Genomic DNA, 22,242 nt, shown 5'->3' with positions numbered 1-22,242 from the left:
GAAGACGATGCAACTCGAGTTCCCGACGAAGACAAGCCGAATTGGTGGGTCGGCTGGATGCGCAAGGAGTAAGCGAAACTGGAACTAACTTATCAGCGATGGTGGAGCACAACAACGACGGCGCGGGCTCACCGGAGATGAGCAAGGCGACGGGAAAAACAGAGCAAGAAGAAAGGCAAAGACGACGGCGGCTCAGGCTATAAAGGGGGCCAAGAAGCTCGAGGAAGCTGCATTGTGGCCTTCACCGTGCCAGCGCGATGCCAAAACAGCCACGACCGCGCCTAGAACGCCGAAGAAGAAAACGCCGGCATGTAGCTTCGGCGGTGGACACTGTTCACAAAAATTACAATTTTGCCATTCGCCAAATTTCACAAATTACTCCCAAATTTTCATAACAACTCAAAAATCTCCAAAAACAAAAGTTGTTCAAAATCAAAAGTTCTACAACTTTTCTTTAGAAACCTTACCCAAATTCGGCCTACATTTTGAAATGAACTTTTGAATCCAAAGCGGGGATTTTTAAGGAATTTTGCCTTTTTAAATAACTTCAAATTTTACTACACAACTTGAAAAACTCCAAAAACAAACCTTGCTTAACTTGTAAAGCTCTACACTTTTGCTTTTGGACTCAACCCCAAAATATGCATAGATTTTGAAATGGATTTTCAGGGTAGGATTTAAATGCTGAAATCGGGGTTTTCACGAAAAATTAAAAATCAAACAAACTTTGAACTTGAGTCAAACAATACAATTCAACACATACCACATGAATATAAACTTGTTTTAGTGTATGCATCTCAAAGTTTTTAATATGACCAATTGCCTTGCAATGCATATGATGATATGGCAGTTTTATTATTTAAACACCCGGGGTGTTACAATCATCATCATGGTATCATCATCATGTTATGATCTTTATTTGCTTCACCACTTGGAATGTGTTACCAATCTCATGATCACTTGATAAACTAGGTTAGCACTTAGGGTTTCATCAATTCACCAAAACCAAACTAGAGCTTTTAAGCGCCTTCTCGCATGCCTTCACATGCGACCGTGAGCATTTCGAGCTCGCCACCGCGGTCATCAACTCGTTCGAGCTCCCATGGCTTAGGGAGTTGTCGATCCCAGCAATCCCAAACTGCAACAAACCAACCTCCTCAACGGCCTTCCACCCAGTCGAGGAAACCAAGGCGGTGGGAATCAACCCCACTGACCCTATCAAGATGGTGCGGATTGGGACCCAGCTCTCGGCCAAATAGGAATGTGAGCTCATCGACTTCCTATGTGCCAATCATGATGTCTTCGCATGGAAGCCATCTGACATGCCAGGCATACCACGGAACGTCGCCGAGCATGCATTGTGCCTCATCTCGGGCTCAATGCCCGCTAAGCAACATAGGGCCATAGACGAAGAGATCGCCAAACTCCTAGCAGTCAAATTCATCAGAGAGGTATTCCACTCTAACTAGCTTGTCAATCCTGTTCTTATTAAAAAAAAGACCAGGAAATGGAGAATGTGCGTTGATTATACTGGCCTCAACAAAGCGTGTCCAAAGAATCACTTTCCTTTGCCATGCATAGACTAGATAGTCGACTCCACCTCAGGATGCGAGATCCTCTCCTTTTTGGATGCCTACTCAGGCTATCACCAGATTGTGATGAAAGAGTTTGATCAACTCGCAACCTTGTTCATCACCCTGTATGGTTCATACTATTACGTAACCATGCCTTTCAGTCTGAAGAACGCTGGCACCACCTACCAAAGGCACATGCAGCAGTGCTTCGCTGACCAAATCGACCCGCTCGATCAGCCTGTTCAAGGCGAGTGGCCAAAACCAACAATTGTCGTCTATGTTGATGACATAGTGGTCAAAATGGCTCAAGCTTGTGACCTGATCGCAAACTTGGCTGCAACGTTCGTGAACCTCTGAAGGTTCAACATCATATTGAATCTTAAGAAATGTGTTTTTGGGGTTCCAAAGGGGAAGCTGCTTGGATACATTGTGTCCGAGCGTGGCAGGCTCTGGAGAGCCTCAAAGCGTCACTGACGTTGGCCCCAATCCTCATTGCTCCTGAACGGGGAGAACCCCTCCTCCTCTATGTCGCAGCGAACAACCATGTCTTGTGTAACACCCTAGGTGTTAGCCTTGCATAAATTGACTTGCATTGCATGAGCATGAGCATCAAGCATTCATATTTAAGCTTTTACAAGTGAAACATTTGATTACAAGTGAAACATATGCAACATTGCTTGTTATTTTATGTTTCTTTGTATATATGCATATGATCATGAGTGAATACATGTAAATGGTTTATGTGAGTCACTAAAACATATTAGCTACACTTAGGTTAACAAATGGAACATTGTTCATGAGGGTCACCTTTCATGATCAAGTACTTAAGTGATGTTATATGTGTTGACCTGGATAGCCCTATGTGTGACCAATGCATGAAATGAGTGTGTGACCTTACAAATAGCTTAAACATGTTTAGAAGATCATGATGAACAACTTTGGTATTCATGGTTAGGGGTAATTTGGTCACTAAGCCATAGTTTGAGTGTATACCATCATTTGAATGTAGCATGTTTGACCAAGTTTGAACTATGTGCTAGAGACCTTGCATGGAGGTGGTTACTAAAGCAAAGTTGTAGTATTTGGCTAGAGGAACAACTTTTATGTTTGGGTCATAGACTAGTTTAGCTCCTAACATGGTCAAAATTAGCTCACAAGAATCAAGATTTCACTGTTTTCTACACTTAGGCGATTTTGCTCGGTCGGTTTAACTGACAGTGTCGATGCAACCAGCTTTGAGTTGATTTTACTCTCTATTCATTACGAATTAGACTTTGATTTCTAAAGGAGTATTGTAGGTGGTATGTACGGCTACGACTTTGGTTTAGATTGTGTGCGCTAATTCGTCATGGATTCGAAGATCGAGCTTCACGAAATCGTGCTGTCAGGCGTTTGAACGGGCACTGACGAACGTCGCGCCGTGCCGGTTCATGGCTGACCGCCTTCAGACGCTGGCCACCGCGTGGAGGAAAGGAGGCTGCACATCGCCGTTGCTCTGCCTAGCGCGGCCACGCCGGGCCAGAGCAGGTCTTTATCACCCTAGCGTCCACCCGTTATGCCCACGCTCACTTTTTCCATTTTCACTGCCTCCTCCTTCGCCGTCCGTAGTAGCCTTAGCCACGCCAAGCTCGCCACCATCGCTTGCCGGCCACCAGCTTGCCCACCTCGCTTCTCCACCACAACAACCACTCCACCATCACCCCCGAGACTAGCCGCGCCCGCCCGTGCTCATTGACTGCGCCCGGTAAGCTGCCGTGCCACGTTCACCTTCGTCGGCATTCCGCCGCCGTGGCCCATCACCGTGGTCCGGCCAACTCTGACCACCGAGTGCTGTGTTTGGATGCGCAATAGGTGCACCGTAGCCCGTAGATGCTTGTCCAAGCCCTGTTTTGAGTCATCGTGGTCACCTCCGGCAAAGCGCCGTCGACCCACACCTCCGCGCCGCCATGGCCGCCGCTGTAGTAGCTAACTTCATTAATCGATCCAATTTGTTGCACCAGTGTGCGTGGGATGTAGTGGGGGTCACTGTAGTCCAGACGCCGTCGCCAGAGAGGCCGCCGTCGTAGAGCTCCGTCGAACCCCGGTCGATTCCTTGCCGCCTCCCCTATTTTCGGTCACTAACGCGTGGGTCCGTCTGACCGGTGGACCCCGTCTATCAGTGACTCAGTTCAGAAAAAGCTAGTCAATTTGTTCCTGTTTTTGTGTGTAACTTTGGAAATTTATAAGTTGAGCTATAGAGATCCGAAATTTGTGAACCAAATTTTGTAGTGTTCCTTAGGAAGTGTAGTATTTATGAAAAAATGATATTAGCATTTGTAGTAGAATTTCTGGAAGATTTAAAATGAAACTTGAAATGTGTTTTTAAATGTATGTAAACTTGTTTATTTTATATCTAGAGTTCCTGTGGTCCAAAAATTATAAAATTTAGTGAGCTGTTCTTGACAAGTATAAGCTCTGGTAAAAAATTGAGGGTCAGTGCATGTATGGATTTGTAGTTATAGATTTTCCTTTTATAATTAGGTGATCCTTGTATGAATTTTTATAAATTATTTATGAATCCAATATTCATGAAATTTGTTGGAGGTTGTCCTAGTACCATATGGATGCTAAGAAAAATAAAAAATATGTTGCTTGACACTTTTCACTAGGGTTTTCTATTTATGCTATTTTAAGTCTTTATGCCTTGTCATTTTTGTGTAGGGTGTTTTACTTGCTAAAATGGAATGAAACTTTTACAGTAGTCTATTGGTAGCACTAGTAAGCCACTGTAAATTTCTAAGAATTTATGATGTACATTTATTATATGTTTATTATTTAACCTATGTATCTAAATAAAATAATAAAGGCATTTAAATAAATAGTTTGGGTTTTACCATTATGTTTTCTTGAGTATATTTGGTATTCTTGAACTGTTGGTAATCTTGGTGTTGTCAAAATTTCAATGCTTACATGTAGTAGAAATATTGTTGCTTTATAATTCAGGTGAAAAGGGTTTTTTGACAGATTCTGTGATTTGGTATGTTGCATAGTAAAAATGATGTTTGCTGTAAAAATGGTTAATAACAAAGTTGTAGATAACTTCTTAATTTATCTTGTGTTAAAATTTCAGAGCAATAGGCCAAAGGGTTTAGGAGTTATAGCTGTTTAAAGTTAGTATCCCGAAATGCTTGCTCTCTGGAATTTCTGGATAGCACTGGATTAATTGTCTGTTTTGGTTAAGATAAATTGTGAATTAGCTTTTGGTGATTAAATAAGAGATGTAGAAAATTTTATAAGCTTTCCAAAAAGTCCAAGATCACAGCATTTGGATTAGTAGAACTTCAGTTATGAGTAAAACAAGTAGCTGTTGTGTTGTGATATAGTAAATGCATTGTTGAAGTAGTTGGTTAAATAAGCAAGAAGAGATATGCACATACTCAGTAAATGTGATGCACTTGTTATTTCTTTAACACCATGTTGTTAAGAATGCTTGCGAGAATCCATTCATCATGTATCATCATACTGTACTTGCCAACATGAATGCATTCGCATTATCTCATGTCACACTCATGCATCTAGGATCGATAGAAGAGATAACGTTGCTGGAGTTCGACGAAGGAGAGGAAGGGGACCAGTAGGAGATTCCTCAAGCCACAGCTCCCGAAGGCAAGGAGCAGAACTCAGAAGAGCTTCTAGAGTGCCCTAATCATCGCCCCACTTCCTTTCTAAAAGGCAAGCCCCGGAGCATTCTAAGTCCCCCAGTATTTTACAAATTATTACTCACGTCCTTATGATTGATGCATTAGGTTATAAGAGTTGATTGGAACCACTTGATGTATATAAATTCCTTGTCCAGATATATACACCTTTAACCCTGTGTAGGTCCAGGATCAAATATATGCTTAGCCATGCTTAGACCGGTAGAAGTCGGGTGATTTCCTGTCACCTGCGAGATATAGGTGGATACTGTAGCACGATTGGCTATATTTGCTATCGTGGAAAAGAACCATGGGGTAAAAGAAAATCAAGGCTGGGCGGAGTCTATGCGTAGGTTGACTCATGTGATTCCGTCTGTGCCGATTAAGGACCGTACCGTTGTTGGTGCTTCTGACAAGATTGAACGCCTGCCTATCACTTAGCTGGTCGGATAACTCGTTCCGACCGCGAAGCTGAGTAGCTCAACTCAGGCCAGGCCCCGCTCTGTAAAAGTGCGCACTCTGGATGGTAGTAAGGATATGCGGGGAGCCAAACTAAGCCCAAGGGCAGGCTGGGCCTGAACGTCCTGGCATTTGGTTGTCCCTGATTGTGCGGCGCTGGGTGAACCTGCGAAATGTGTACTTGAGTTGTTCCAAAGGTGACCTAAGGTGACCGTTGATCTAGTCTGCCTGGGTTTGTGTTAGAAATAAATTCCCAGCTGGTTGAAATCGATTCGAATCGCCGTCTCTCCCGGATAGTGAGAAACTTGGCTAGTCCCAACATCGTAGTAACTGTATTATGGAACATGTTGGTTCGGATAAACATGGATTTACAATACCGGCTATGGTTACTATTGTATGCTCTTAAAATGATATACCGCATGTTTGGCATAGGATAGTTGCTAATCTAGAGATGGATAGTCATAATTAACTTGATAACAGAATTCTAATTGTATAATTGAGTTAATTGCTTTTTATGCAAAATGTTGCCAAGCTATATCTACTTATACAACCTTGCATGATCCTTGGAGTCATTTTATTTCTGGTTTATGACGGGTAAGTCTAGCTGAGTACCTTCTCGTACTCAGGGTTTATTTCCCATTGTTGTAGATGGCACTGTGTATCATGGTTATTGCAAGAGTTGCTTCTATCCCGCTGTGGATGAGGAGTAAGCCTTGGGAAGGCTTCTTTATTAATCCCTCTACATGCTTTTGTGGACTGTGATCATATGTTGGCACTGTATCAAACTATGTTGGTAAATGCTACTTTCAAACTTAATTTGCTTCCGCTTTTATCTATTAAACTTGGTTTGTAATAACTTTGTTTCATACTCTGATGATGGAAATGTATCTATGAACTTTATGTAATATGTGACCTGTATGTTGAATCATGTATGATCTTGGTTATTGTAAATCGTTTATCGAGACCTATCGTGGTACTCGACGGACTACCGGGTTTATATGGGTTCAAGTATGACAGTGCGACCGCTTGCGGACTGCCATTGTACTTGTACTCTTATAAATTGGTCGGTTCTACAACATCTTGAGCGCCACCCTGATCATCGAAAGGGAGGAGCCGAGACACCACCTTAAGGTCTAGTGACCTGTATACTTCATCGGGGAGGTACTCATCGACCCCAAGGTCCGGTACCCCCAGGTGCAGAAACTCCTATACGTCGTGCTGATGGTGACTCGGAAGCTCCTGCACTACTTCACCTACAACAAAGTCACGGTCGTCACTTCATACCCGCTCGGAGACATCATCTGCAACCATGATGCCGCAAGATGGATCTCTAAGAGGGCACTCGAACACATGGGCCACGACATCAGGTATATCCCCCGTACCACCATTAAATCTCAGGCTCTCGTGGATTTTGTCACCGAATGGATGGAAGTCCAGCTACCGACCCCAGACGTCACCCATGAGTACTGGACAATGTACTTCGATGGGTACATAATGGTGCCTGACTCGAGGGCTAGAGTGGTTCGAATTTCCCTAGATGGGAGTAGGCTCCACTACACCATCCACCTCCATTTCTCAGCCTCAAACAGTGCCGCGGAATACGAGACCCTCATCAACGGGCTGCGCATCGCCATTGAGCTCGACGCTACGTGACTCTATGTTCGTGGTGACTTAGAGTTGGTCGTCAACCAAGTCATGAAGGAGTCCTCCTGCAAAAGTCCCCTAATGGCAGCATATTGCCAAGAGGTGCATAAGCTCGAGGATAAATTCTAGGGGATCAAGCTGCATCACGTCCCCTGAAAGGACAATGATGCCGCCGATTTTCTAGCAAAATTGGCCGCCAGGTGGGATCCGTCTCCGAGCGGGATCTTCATCAACAATCTCCATGAGCCATCCACCCATGTCCTTGAAGGTCCAATCCAGACACACCCCGATGCCAAGCCAGCACCCGGGGGCTTTGACCCCGATGCCAAGCCGACGCTCGGGGGATCTGACCCCAGTGCCTCCATGACAATGTCACCCGCTGATGTTGCTGTGCTGGCACTCGATCAAACTAGCTGGCGAGCACCGCTACTCGCCTACCTCCTCGTGGAGGTCCTCCCACCCAAAAGGACTGAAGCTCGATGAATTGCTCGATGTGCCAAGACCTTCATCATGCTCGGTGATGAACTCTACAAACGGAGTCCATTAGGGGTGCTCATGAAGTGCATCCTACCAACCAGGGGAAGTAGCTCCTCCTCGAGGTCCATGCTAGGATCTATGGACATCACGCGACCCTAAGGTCGCTAGTTGAAAAATCCTTTCGCCAAAGTTTTTACTGGCCCACCACACTATGAGATGCAGAGGAGGTTGTCCACAGGTGTGAGGGATGCTAATTCTATGCTCAATAAACTCATTTACTGGCACATGAGCTTCAAACCATCCCCATCACCTGGCCATTTGTGGTCTGGGGCCTCGACATCGTAGGAACCCTCAAAAAGGGCCCAAGTGGCTTCACTCACTTGCTCATAGCGGTCGACAAGTTCACCAAGTGGATAGAGGCCAAGCCCATCACCAACATCCACTTGGAAGAGGCGGTCAAATTCTTCCTCGTCATCATCTACTGGTTCGACGTTCCTAACTATATCATCACTGACCATGGGACTAACTCCACTGAGAAAAAGTTCCTAGAGTTCAGTGATGTATACGACATCAGGATCGACTGGGCCTCGGTTAGACATCCTCGTACTAACGGTCAGGTCGAGAGTGCCAATGGCATGGTCCTCCAAGGACTTAAGCCACGCATCTTCGACCGACACAACAAGTATGTTGGGTGATGGGTTGTAGAGGTCCCAGTGATCCTCTAGAGCATGAGAATGACCCCAAACCGATCCATAGGGTTCACACATGTCTTCCTAGCCTATGGAGCTGAAGCAGTGCTACCCTCCGACCTCAACCATGGTGCCCCAAGAGTGAAGGCTTTCGACCGTGACCGAGTCATGGAGGCTCAGCAAGACGCAGTTGACCTACTCAAGGAGGCCAGCGAGATGACCGTCATCTGCTCTGCTCGCTACTAGCAAACTCTCCGTAGGTACCATGAAAGGAAGATTAGGGGGAGGATGCTCTAAGTCAGTGATCTCGTACTCCGGAGGACCCAATCAACGAAGGAGAAACACAAGCTCTCTCCACCATGGGAAGGTCCCTATACGGTGACGAAGTGATCTGATCGAGCGCCTACTGACTGAAGGACGACAACAGCAATGTTCTCACCAACACTTGGAACATCGAACAGTTATGTCATTTTTCCCCTAAATTTGGTCTTACCACTTTTATTCAACACTTGCTCCTATAAAGCACCCTAGCCTGAACACTTTTCAGCCTAGGTCGCTCGAGGGCTCCATGAGGGTATAATACCACCTCTCTTATTTACTATCACACGGTAAAAACTTTTTGCCCAAACGAAAGGACATTCCATTCCTTTGATAACCCTATGTGACTTTGTTTTTACTCCTAACCGAGCGCACCCCACCACGACCTATAGTTACGAGCAGTCGAGCCTCGTAGGCCATGCCTGGGTTCTTAAAGTTGCAGCCTACAAAATGAATGGGCAGGTGTGAAAAAGAAAGGATAAAAACAAAGCTATGCTAGGATAAAAAAATAAGGAATGAATAATGATTCTATCACAAAGCAGAACTGATGTATTCATTGATACAAAAAACTATTCACACGGGGGCTCCCCCATGAACTTAACAATTACATTTGCTGACTACTTCTACTCCAAATGCTACTGTGGCTGCTCTGGTTAATGCCAAAAGTGAGGCTATGACACATACCGCTGGACATAACTACCACTACAAGGGCCCCACCTGGTTCTGCTCCCTCGACTTTGGCGAGCGCAATGGGTACCTCAAGGGCATCGCACCCATAGATGCTCAATAGAAGAGCATGGAGCTCCTGACCTTCTCATACAGTCGAGGCAGCTCCTAGACAGGGATGCTGCCCATCGAAGTATGGCTGCCATGGCCGGAGGTTGTCTCATCAAACTTTATGAACTGACCAACCTGAGCAGCTACAAGGGTAAAACCCCCCACCAGTGTAGTCCTGAGCGTCTTCCTCTTCAACAAGGCTCACCCAGAGAAGATTCGCCAGAAGGAGTCCACATGCGGCTCCATCCCGATGAAAGTCTCATAGACGGTGACGAAGCCGGCGATGTGTAGTACCCTCTAGTGCGCCACCTCCTTCGATGGAAGCAGCCCCTTCTCAGCAAAGGCGGCCAGCACCACCTCCTTCGACAGAAGTAGCCCCTCCTCGGTGAAGGCGGCCAGCACCACCTCATCTATGCTGGATGACCTCCAGCTCAACATTGTGCTCTGAAATCACGAATGGGTCTATGAGTCATCCTTTCCCTCTCCCTTCCCCTATTTAAGGAGGAGATGCAACAATTGAAGAAGGGCAAAGGATTAGGGCGAAAAACCCTCTCCCTTCCCTTATTTAAGGAGGAGATGCAACAATTGAAGAAGGGCAAAGGATTGGGGCGAAAAACCCTCTCCCTTCACCCATTCAATGCGGATGGGAAATGACGGGACATGCCCTGACCGATGGGATGCACCCTGCTCGATGGAATGGCACCTAGTCAGATAGGACGTGGCCTGGGTATGGCTCACCACTACCACACGCTGGGCATGAGAAACAAAGAACCACCATGCGTAGGCGGCCCTCCACCTTCCGAGGCAGGACTTGGAAAGGCCCAACTATGAGATCTCCGCCCAGGAGAGACCATTGGGCTTCTTGAGTCAATCGAACGACTCAGGCAAACGCCGAGAGATAGGTAAGGAGCAGAGAGACACCCCATGTGGGCTATGCTGACTTTGTCACAAATGATGAGCGCGGATCCTAGTCAGACATTTCTGATTAGAGCTCCTCAAACCCCATCACTCGAGTCATCAAGGTAACATTACCAACCCCACTATTTCTTTATATAATCATTCATTCATCTATACACACATTCATTCATTCCATATATCCAAGGCATCACATGTGTAGTTAAATGCATCACAACGCTCTGTGTTGCGCCACGAAGTGGTAGTTGCCTCATTCAACATGAGCAACGACCGACTAGGGTTCAAAGGCCGGCCCAACAAAGGGCTTGAGGATTCCTCGCGCCAAACAGAGCCAGGGGAGAAAACATAGATGAGCCCTGAGTGACCCTTGCCTAGTCTACCCCGAAGCAAATAGGGTCATCTCAACCTTCTTGTTCGATCCTAATCTCCCGCCAAACCCACAGAATCTTCATCGAGGGGAGGCCAGCGGGCTACTCGGGTTGGTCTTCAAAACAACCTAGGCATCTACCGAGTTGCTGCTTAAAGCGCAGTGGAGTGCCACATGAGGGCTATGCCGACCTTATCATGAACGACGGACCCAGACTTCACTCGAGCATACCCATTAGCAAGCTCACCGAGCGTGTCACTCAATCCATCAAGGAAAGCAACATTAGCTCAGCCCCTCCGGTCGTGAGAAGCCACGGATGGGGTAACGCACAAAACTCAACCGACTCCTACCAAAGCCCAATGGGGCTTAGCGGCTCAAGACACCTAAAACCACCACACACTAGGATCCACGAGCTCCATCTCGCCTGATCCCTAAACTACCTCGGCTACGCCCGATGCCAGGATCCATGAGCTCCGTCTCGCTTGATCCCTAAACTGCCTCGGCTGTGCCCGACGCCAGGATCCATGAGCTCTATTTTGCCTAATCCCTAAACTACCTTGGCTACGCCCGATGCCAGGATCCATGAGCTCCATTTCGCCTGATCCCTAAACTGCATTGGTTGCACCCGACATTAGGATCCACGAGCTCTGGCTCACCTGATCCCTAAACCCACCTCGGCTACGCCCGATGCTAGGATCCACGAGCTCCATCTCACTCGATCCCTAAAACCGCCTCAGATGCGCCCGATGCCATGATCCACGAGCTTCGTCTCGCCCAATGCCTAAACTACCATGGCTGCACCTGATGCCAAGATCCACGAGCTCCATCTCGCCCAATCCCTAAACTACCTTGGCTATGCCTGATGCCAGGATCCATGACCTCTGTCTCGCCCGATCCCTAAAACTGCCTTGATTGCGCCTGACGCCAGGATTCATGAGCTCCATCTCACCCGATCCCTAAACTGCCTTGGCTGCACTTGATGCTAGGATCCACGAGCTCCATCTCACCCGATCCCTAAAACTACGTCAGCTATGCCCAATGCCAGGATCCACGAGCTCTATCTCGCTCGATCCCTAAACTACCTCGGCTACGCCCGACACCAGGATCCATGAGCTCCATCTCGCTTGATCCCTAAAACTACCTCGACTACGCCTGACTCCAGGATCCGGGAGCCCTGTCTCGCCCGATCCCTAGAAATGCCTCGGTTGTGCCCGACATTAGGATCCCCGAGCTCCGTCTTTCTCGATCGCTAAACTGCCTTGGCTACACCCAACGCTAGGATCCATGAGCTCCATCTCGCTCGATCCCTAAAACTGCCTCGGCTACGCCCGACACCAGGATCTGTGAGCTCCGTCTCACCCGATCCCTAAACTGCCTTGGCTACACCCGACGCCAAGATCCGCGAGCTCCGTCTCACCTGATCCCTAAAACTGCCTCGGCTGTGCCCGATGCTAGGATCCGTGAGCTCCATCTCGCCCAATTCCTAAAACTGCCTCAGCTACACCCGATGCCTAGATCCACGAGCTTCGTCTCGCCTGATCCCTCAAACTCCCTCGACTACGCCCAATGCCAGGATCCACGAGCTCTGTCTCGCCCGATCCCTAAACTGCCTCGGCTGCGCCCGATGCCAAAATCCACGAGCTCCGTCTTGCCCAGTCCCTAAAAATGCCTCCGCTACGCTCGACGCCAGGATCCGTGAGCTCCGTCTCACCTGATCCCTAAAACTTCCTTGGCTGCGCCCGATGCTAGAATTCGTGAGCTCTGTCTCGCTCGATCCCTAAAACTATCTCGATTGCGCCCGACGCTAGGATCTGTGAGCTCTGTCTCGCCCGATGCCTAAACTGCCTCGGCTGCGCCCACGCTGACAAAACCCCCAAGCGATTCTATCCGAATCACCCAGGGGCTCGGGGGCTACACCCGTGGGTGTGCTCGCGCGCACCCACTGATGAAATGAAACTTCCCCCGTTGGCAACACGAAGAAACCCCCCACATGACTCTACCTGAATTGCTCATGGGCTTGGGGGCTACACCCATGGGTGCGCTCACGCACACCTGCCGTCAAGACAAAAATCTCCCAGATGATTCTACCCGAATCGCTTAGGGGCTCGGAGGCTCCGGTCAGGTTCATAAACCTGGGGTCCCTCATGGATTATGTAACACCCCAGGTGTCTATCACTAGTTAAGCAATGGGGTTGAGCTCAAACATGACATGTCAAGTGGTAATGAAGGTGTCAAGATCAAATCTACTTGATGGAGCTCCAACTTAAACTTAGGCCATGTACATTTGCTTACATATGGACCCTTGTTAAGATTATGCAAGAGTAATGTTAAACATGCTTATTCCATGTACATTACATCCACATGCATCCATCTAGACCCGTGGAAAAGTTTCATGAAGTTTGGAATCAAAAAGTCACATGAAATGATAAGTCATATCTTTGCATGAATTACTTTATCAAGTAGATGGAAATCTATGACGTCAACCAAACCTTGCAACCTTGCTCCAACAACTCTAATTGAACTCTACAACAAAAGTTATGAAGGGTTCGTGTTGAGCAAAGATGGAGAAAATATCCAAAAATCATGAAAACCCTAGATTCTATAGCAAAAAGGGCTTTGCGTTGACCGAGAAATAAAGTTTACTTCTAGACCAGATATGAGGTTTGACCAAAAATAAAGGTTGAATAAAAGTTTGATTATAACAAACTTTGTTAAAAGACCAAGTCATGATTCAGTTTCAAAATGGATCAAAACAAGGCTCAAAGTCTAATAGAAAAGCTGAAATCAGCCCGACAATGTTTGTAGTCCGGAATTCACTGACATCGACATTGACATCCCGCGTTCTCCAAATTTTGCTAAGCAACTTGAGTTGGTCCAAAAATAAAAGTTGAAGGTTATATTATGGAGAAGAGCATATAACAAAATGGCACTCGTTGGACTTCGTTTTGACCATCAATTTTGGACTTTTGTTCATTGCTATCAATGCGCTGACACTATCACTTTGGAGCACAGTTAATCGCTAATCTATAGCCCTTATGGTAGTGCACCTTAAATAGAAATTGTAGAGCATTATGTGGGCTACAACTTTGCTTTTGGGCCCATGTCCAAATTTGGCCTGCAAACAGCCCAAATTGGCTCCCCACCTTGCCTACACTACTGCCCGCCACGTGCTCGGTAAAATGCCCCAATGGGCGGCGCGTGTCCAGGGCGTGGCCGCCATGCACAGAGTGCACCCGCCATTGCAGCACGCCGCTTGCTGCGTGGCTGCCCTATCGCGTCCCCGGCGCCCTCCTGTAGTGAAAGCCGAGCGCCCGAGCTCCCTCTGGCTCACTCGCTCGCCCTCCCATCGCCCTTCTCGCTCCCTGCCTCTCGCTCGCGCGGCCGCGCGAATGCCGCCGTGAGCACCACGGTGGCCGGAAGAGCGAGTGCCGGCGTGCTGCTCTGTTCCGACCGGATGAGGAAGACGATGGACCTCGCGCGGCAATAAGGGAAAAGGCAGGGGGTTATGTGAAGAACTAGTGACTCTAGTGAACAGTGCTGAAAAGGATCCATTTGTTCGTGTTTAGTTTGTGTTTTCCGCAGGGACCCCGATGCAAGATTTCAATTTCCTTTTTCTCTGGTTTTTACAGATTTGAATGCTCCACTTTGAAAATTCGTAGTAATTTGTAGAACAATCGTAAAATAGTAAATGAGGACTTTTTGGAATCCTTGTGAAATTCTCTGTGCACTAGATCAATAATATTACATGTTTTATTTTAAAGGTTTAGCTGCAAAAATAGATTTAGGCAGTTAGGTTCTTAATGCTAGTCATGTCTTGTCCTTTTTATAACTGCAGTTATTTTACTCAAAAAAATGTGAAATGTTTATGGAGTGTTACTGATGTGATTAGTGATGTCTGGTAAAAATTTCAGTATTTTAGGCTTGATAGTTTAAGATCTATAAAAATAACAAATTACCTGTATTGCTTTACCCCTATTCTGAATAGGTCTGCAATATTAAATTAATTGGCTTAGTTAGGTTATGAATCATGACTTTGTGATAATACATTAGTTGTAGTACTTTTCATAAGATTTTCAAAAAGTTAAATATCATGATTTTTGGTTAAGTAAATCTTGAGTTATACTTGCTTAAATATCAGTGGCTGTTTCTGCCCAAACTCTGACAAGGGTACCTTGTTGGTATTGTGGAGCCTTCTTAATAGTATAATTAACTTTAGGTGTTTACAACAAAGTTGTTTATAATTTGATAAGCTTTCTAAAAAGTCTAGAACCACATTTATTGGACATGTATAACTCCATTTATAGCTATTTAAAGTGGCATGTCAGTTTCTGTCTATGTTTTGGACAGAGATGCAATTATTGGATTAATTGACCCTTCTAACTGTAGAATCATTTTAATATGAGAATAAGAAAGTTGTAGGTGACTTCCTAAGATTTTCAAAAAGTTATGGTTCATGTTTGTTGGAGATCTAGAACTCTAGTTATGCATCTCTGAAGTTCCTATCAGTTTTCTGTACCACTTCTGTTGGATTGCATTTGCAGTTTTGCTTGTGCAATTATTTTCGTGGTGTAAATGATGTTTGCTATGGTTGTAGTGAATACAAAAGTTGTAGAAAATTCCATGGTCTTGCTTGTGTTCAAATTGTAAGGCCATAGGCCTGATAGTGTAGGAGTTATATGACTTTTAAGTCTCCTATCAGGTTTTGATTGTATTCTGAGCAGATCTGAAAGATGCTAGTGTTTGATCTAGTTAGGGTTTGAATGAGCTTTTGGTGATAATAACAAAGTTGTATATAATTCATGTATCTAGCTGCTGTTAAAATTTGGTGGTATTTGGTTTTGTGGTTTGTGAGTTATTCCTGTTTAAAGTTGGGTTATAGAATTGATTGCTCTCTGTCAATTGTGGACCAGTTTCTGTAAATGGGTATATTTGACTTAGTTAAATTGAGAATCATGCTAAGATGATTAAAAATGAATTGTAGACAATTTCATAAGCTTTCCAAAATGTCTTCTTTCAAGTCATTTGGATTTGTGTAACTCCAGTTACAGCTAAATCTGGTAGCTGCTGTTTGCATGTCCAGAAATTGGCAGATTCCAATTCTAGTGTTTGCTTGTATATTGCTAAGTGTGACTTATGCCTTGAATGATGACTGAGTTAGAGCATCTGAGATCTTGGGAAACTTGTGTCATGCTTGGTGTTGTCATCTTCTTTGCCATCTTAGCATGATAGATTGTGTGATGTTTAAGTTAAGCATCGCAAAGTACTTAAGTGTGTTAGTGTAAACTATGCTTGTCTTGCTTGCTATTTTGTGATGCGTCTCATGGTACTCTTCTTCATATTTATGCACTTGTATATTGCATCTCATCTAGGTACGCTAGATGCACCACGTGAAGGATACGATGTTGGAGCCAAACCCGAAGATTTGGTTTGGTGGATATATCCCAAAGATGGAAGGACTAAGCAAGTGCTAGGTCCGGAGATGTCACCATGATGGTGCAAGCTAACTGAACTGACTTGTGTCGGATCCTAGGCAAGCCCCGGAGCATATTAAGCCTCCTAATTTCCGAAATGCAGTTAAAGTATTAATTGTTACATATATATATTGTTGCATTAAGTTTAGGTGTTGGATGCAAACACTTGCTGCATTGGTTATCCAATCCTTGTCCAGATATTGATACCCTGAATCCTATGTAGCTCAGGATCGTGTAGTGCTTAGCCCTGCTTAAACACGGTAGAAGTCAGGTGATTTCCTGTCACCTGCGAGATATAGGGACATACATATGGCACGGTTGGCTATATTTGCTATCGTGGAAAATAACCTGTCTTAATTTGAATTGAAGACCGGGCGGAGGCTTGTCGGTTTGTAGTGACTCCGTCTGTGTCGCTTAAGGACTGAATCTTGGAGCCTTTCCTATTCATGTTGAACGCATGCCTCTCTCTTAGTTGGCCATGTCTGAAGACCGACCACAAAGCCGAGTAGCTCACCTCAGGCCAGGAGTCGATAAGTATAAAGTACGCCTCGGAAGGGAGCCATAGGCGTGAGTCTAAGGGCAGGTGATTTAAAAGTCCTGATCGTCCTGGTAGAAGGGTAATCCCTGAGAGCGCTAGCGCTGATCGAACCCGCGAATTTGGTTCCTGAGTTATACCAAAGGTGACCCACGGCTACCCTTGCAAAGTATGCCAGGGTGAGAGTTAGGAATACCCCCTCAGCTGAGTTGTAATTTGATTTGAGTCACCGTCTCTCCCGATTAGTGAGAACTTGACGGGCTTATCTCCAAAGTAGATACACTAAATAACATAATGGTTCAGAAATGATGATACGATGATGACAGCCTTATTATACCTGCTATGGTTAATATTGTTTGCTCCTAATAAGTGAGTCCTCTAGTACAGGTGCTAATCTAGTGGACAGGTAAATGATGATAAACTTGATGCTAAGTTTAAATTGGTCATTATATTCATAAGCTCTTTTATGCAACTGTGTCAAGCTAGCCCACCTCATAAGCCTTGCATGACCCTTGGTGTCCTTTATTTCTGGTTTTGACGGGTAAGTCTAGCTGAGTACCTTCTCGTACTCAGGGTTTATCCCACCATGTTGCAGGTGAAGTTCTCGGCCTATGAAGATGGTGGCTAACCGCCGGTGGCTCGGTGATTCTATAGTTACTTCTCATCTATATGCTTTTGTCGAATGATGTCACTTATGCTAGTAATGTATTTGGAACATATATTAATGTAATCTTTTGAAAGCTATGTTGTTTTCACTAATCGATTTTGAAACCCAAACTGGTACTTTTAATTGTGAACCCAGTTGTAATATTATTTCCGCTGCAACCCTGTATATGTGATGTGTATTTGCTTAATCACATTATCTTGGTTGTGATGTTGATTTACCGAGGTCTTTCGAGACACTCGGCGGACTACCGGGTTTATATGAGTGAAAGTATGTGCGTGTCAATGTGTTAGCGGGGACAGCCGTACTTGATCTTGTATAAATTGGGCAGTTCTATTACAGCTGGCATCAGAGCAAGATTAAGCATAATACTGTCATGTACATTGTTTTAAAAACAAAGTTTTGGTTTTAAAAAGCCTATTTTAACTAAAACTTTAGCTACAGGCAAATTTGTCAAAAACTAATTTGCAAAACTATGCTAGCGACATCCTCCTTTATGCCTAGTTAAGGACTATTAGGTGGCTATCTAAGTACTAACATGGGGGTTTTTACTTTCGTCGTCCATACGACGTGCTATTGTATGGATGCCATTCGCTTGAATGGTAATGTATGGATCAATTGTCTCTACGCCCAGGTAAGTGTGAGTTGTGAGAGCATGACCGTCCCACTATCGGTCTAGGGGAGAGTTAGCTTTGGTTACTGGAATATTTACATGTTACACACATGTATATATGAAGGTACTTAATTGCGGGTATATTTATCGGGTAGCTATGGATACCGAAGTATATACATCGGGGGATGTATATATGGAGAGTATCTTAGTTTACTGCTTTCATTGTGTGCTTATTAATCTCTTGTGGGGATGGGCTGTAATGAATTTGCCTGCAGGTACGCTAACCACGAATGCGTAGATTGAATATAGCTGACGACTAGCTATATATCGAGAGAGTACGTGTTATGCCACCGACATAGAACGTGATTGCCACCTTTGGTTGGCAATTTCGGGAGGACAAATAGGACGAGCATGCATCATGATTGTGCTTGTGCATAAATATGCTTCCCTCACCTTGTTCTAATGCTAAGTAACTTGTGATCAATGTGATGTCACTATTTTCTCTGTGTGAAGCTAGCCAAAATGCCTTGTCCCATGCTGCTTGAATAGCTATGCTTGAAGTTAGTGTGTGATTAGCTTTGCCTCGTATGTTGGCTTCCAAAGGAAATAGATGACAAGTTATTAATTAGCAAAAACTTCACCCCTTTGAAAACTAAATTGTTGAATGTACGTAAAACTTGTTTAGTAGAGATATCCACCTACTCCGTAAAGAGGAAATAAAAGATAACAGTACCTTACCACTAGGTTCGCATGTTTATGTGTAGTGGTGTTACTGTAGGTGACTGCTTATTATGTACGAGCTTTGTGCTTAGTAATAGTCGCTTAACCTAATCGGATTGAGTGTTTCGAAATGCTCGCTTAAGACCATGATGTTGGCATGGATGCTCGTTATCTAGGTAGTGCCGTAGTTGTCACCCTTTTGTCCTCGGTAAGCATATGAGTGTGGAAGAGCGCTATCCTAGAGCAGCGTCCAAGTTTTGGTAATCTCAGGGTTGTCATCTACAATTAAGTTCTCTCTTAGGAACCTAAGCCTGTACACGTGGTCGCTAGCCTTGAACGTTGTCCTACGAAGACTTTATCTATGCCTTTGCTTGACCTTAGGCCCAAGCTTAGTTCCCTTGAATGCTTGCATGTTTCGTGGTTGTCCCACTCCTGTGTGGGAGGACCCTGCTAAAAAATCCTTGTAAGATCTTATTGCTCCTTCTTTTACAAATGATCTGGTGCAACGCTAATCGCTATATGCCCTGGCTTTGGAACCTTTTCCGCGCAGATCATGTCATTGCTTTATCAACTGAATCCCTAGTTAGTGCATTGGCTCTGACCCTTGAATCTCATTATTTTGCCTCCAAACCGTTCAAATCTCTAGATGTTTATCAGTCTTGATCTCATGTTGCTGCTCGACAAGACCAAATCTCATGTTAATCTTTATCGGGTAATCACTTTGGTGGACACGAGGCATAAATGGAAATTTAGCAAGAGTCTCCTACTTAGTTGCCTTCGGCAATTAGGCTATGTTCTTTTGTGCTGTGTTTTGATCTTCTGATCGCCTCCTTGTTGAGTCCTAACCTTGTGACTACCTTTGTTTGCTATCCCTCCTTCTCATTGTGCTTGCTCCTATGCAACCAAATTTGTGCCACATGAGAATTCTGGTGGGTTGTATGTTCAGTAATGGTGCCACGATTAGCGATCTATGGTGATGTGACGAAACCGAGAGCCTCTTGTGGCGCGCGACACAAGGTTGTGCTGCTCGGCACACGCTGGTATCGGGGTTTCTCATCATGATCCATTGCAGAACTGCACCGATGTGTTATTTTCACATGAGCTCTTCCTTGATTATCTCTCTATATCTTATCGAAGATCCATATATCAGAACGAAAGTAGTAGAGCTTCCTTTTGAAGTCACAAAAAAGGATATCCTTTGAAGAACTGGTCACTGACATAAACAATAACAGACTGCAAGAGGTGGTAAACAAGCGACTCTACCTAACTGTCCCTGTAATGACGTCGATCGTCTGATGAGCAACTTATGTCATCATTGTTGGATCAGAAAGGCATACAACACTTAATGTTGGACAAATGGTTAGTCAGATAAGAATCGAACATCACATTATGATTATGACCTAGCTATCCAAGTCTTGACTATTATGTGCATGCTAATCGCACAGTCAAGATCAACAATCTCTAGTGTGACCCCTTGTCTGCTGACTTCGATGGCGACCATCTGTTATGCGTTAATCACAACTATTATTGGCAAGAGTGAAGGTTGAGAACTTCTAGTGTTGAGAGACAACTGATTAGTTACTAGTCGGAAGCTTAACCTCCAGCTAGGTGACAACTTTTGCTAATTACAAAGGCTATGTCTCACAGAGCAATGTTAAGCAATGTAATAGCAAGACGTTTAGCAATGCAACTACTACTGTGTTTTCCAAAACCTGTGCTATCACGTCAATTCCATCTTGGACAACCACGTAGATAGTACAAGACGTTGTATCGGCTACGTAAGGAGCTAGCTAAAGCATGTGCCTAGTTTCGATCAGCATTATTGTGCCCCTAGGTACCACAAACGGATTTGTTCAAGGTTCTATTGGACGAAGTGCGAAAGAAAATTCAGAAATGGTTTCTTATCTCTATAGGGATGCCCTCCATTTGGAGTAATGCTTTGCGCCCTGTGAAAATAGCCCACAAGTCCAATGCTTGTGCATCGTCAAGTTGGTGTCGAGATCAACTGCGGAAATTGTTACCAGAGAGGCATGTGAGGAAAACTCTAGCCTCCATCTTCAGCTAGAGAAAGGCTGCTGCTGCTATACAAAGAGATCGAGAGTATAGAACACACACCACAACGTATGAAGCAAAGAAAGAGAAGAACGAGAAATCTGTCTAGATTTTGAGGTACAGAACCAAACATCTTCAAGCCAACGATTAGTGACTCAAACAAAGTTGGATTGACCCTAAATTTGGGGATCTCATTCCTTGCTTAGGACCCTTCAATGTCTTAAGTTGGTTTGAGTACTGGTTGAGTAAAACATCGGATTTGAGAGATATCTTGTCGGCTTGGTTTGCTGCTATTTCAGAACAGAGCAGTTTTGGTAGATGAATTGTTTGGATGGTCAAACGGTGTCCGGTTGAGTTGAATTTTGGTGAGTAGTTAGAAGGCCCATGGATCTACATGCCCACCAAAATTTGTGCATATTGGAGAAGGAGTTTGTGAGATATGAATAGAAAACAAAAGGGTACAGAATCTGCAATTTCGCTATGACTACGATCATCCTTTGCATTAGACGGTTGTGTTTGTAATTCATGCCAAGAAATTACAAATTGTAGGTGTATTGCTGTTAGACAACCCTCCATACCCTTGAGGAGACTAATTGCACCCCTATGTGCCTTGCTTTTGCCCTCTTAGATCAGCAATGCGCGAGCAGTCAAGGTGTTCTAGAAGCCAAATTGTGCCCTTGCAATTCGAAAGTAATTGGAAAGGTGTCAAACCATAGATTTTTGGATTATGGTTTTTGGGATATCGATTGGCCTAAGAATGGAAGCCTCGACATCAAATATAGTTTAAGAAAGCTGGTTTTGCTACGATGCAAGTCAACCCAACTTGCTGTGCTACTGCACCACGAAGGCAAATTGTACTTAACCTGCTTGGTAGTGAACTAGTCCCTAGTTTTGTGATTACTTGCAACTTATGTTGTCCTTCAAGCCTCGCTAACATCCTTCTACATCAATGGTTCTCCAATGCTGACGTGCCTAAGGTGTCTTCCATGTGTTTTACCCAAGGGGTTGCCTCAGATACAACTCAGATAACGGTTGCCGCTAGGATACGAGAATTCCCTTAAATAATGGTCGTCAAAAATGCTGAGTCAACAGAGTCAGCTATCACATTCACCGCTCACTCAACAGACTTAGGTAATATAGTATTGTTATCAGAGAAAGAGCACTGCACACATGGAACATTATGTAGCTTTCCATCAGTGGAAATATGAGTGAGTGCACCGCTACAACCAGTTTGGATATTGGTTAACTAGCTTCTCATGTCCTCAAAGGATGTTTACCCCATCTATGATC

This window comes from Miscanthus floridulus, chromosome 2 (genome assembly GCF_019320115.1).
Source record: "Miscanthus floridulus cultivar M001 chromosome 2, ASM1932011v1, whole genome shotgun sequence".
In the NCBI taxonomy this organism is placed as follows: Eukaryota; Viridiplantae; Streptophyta; class Magnoliopsida; order Poales; family Poaceae; genus Miscanthus; species Miscanthus floridulus.
The sequence above is the reverse complement of the archived record's forward strand: the minus strand, read 5'-3'. Positions refer to the sequence as shown.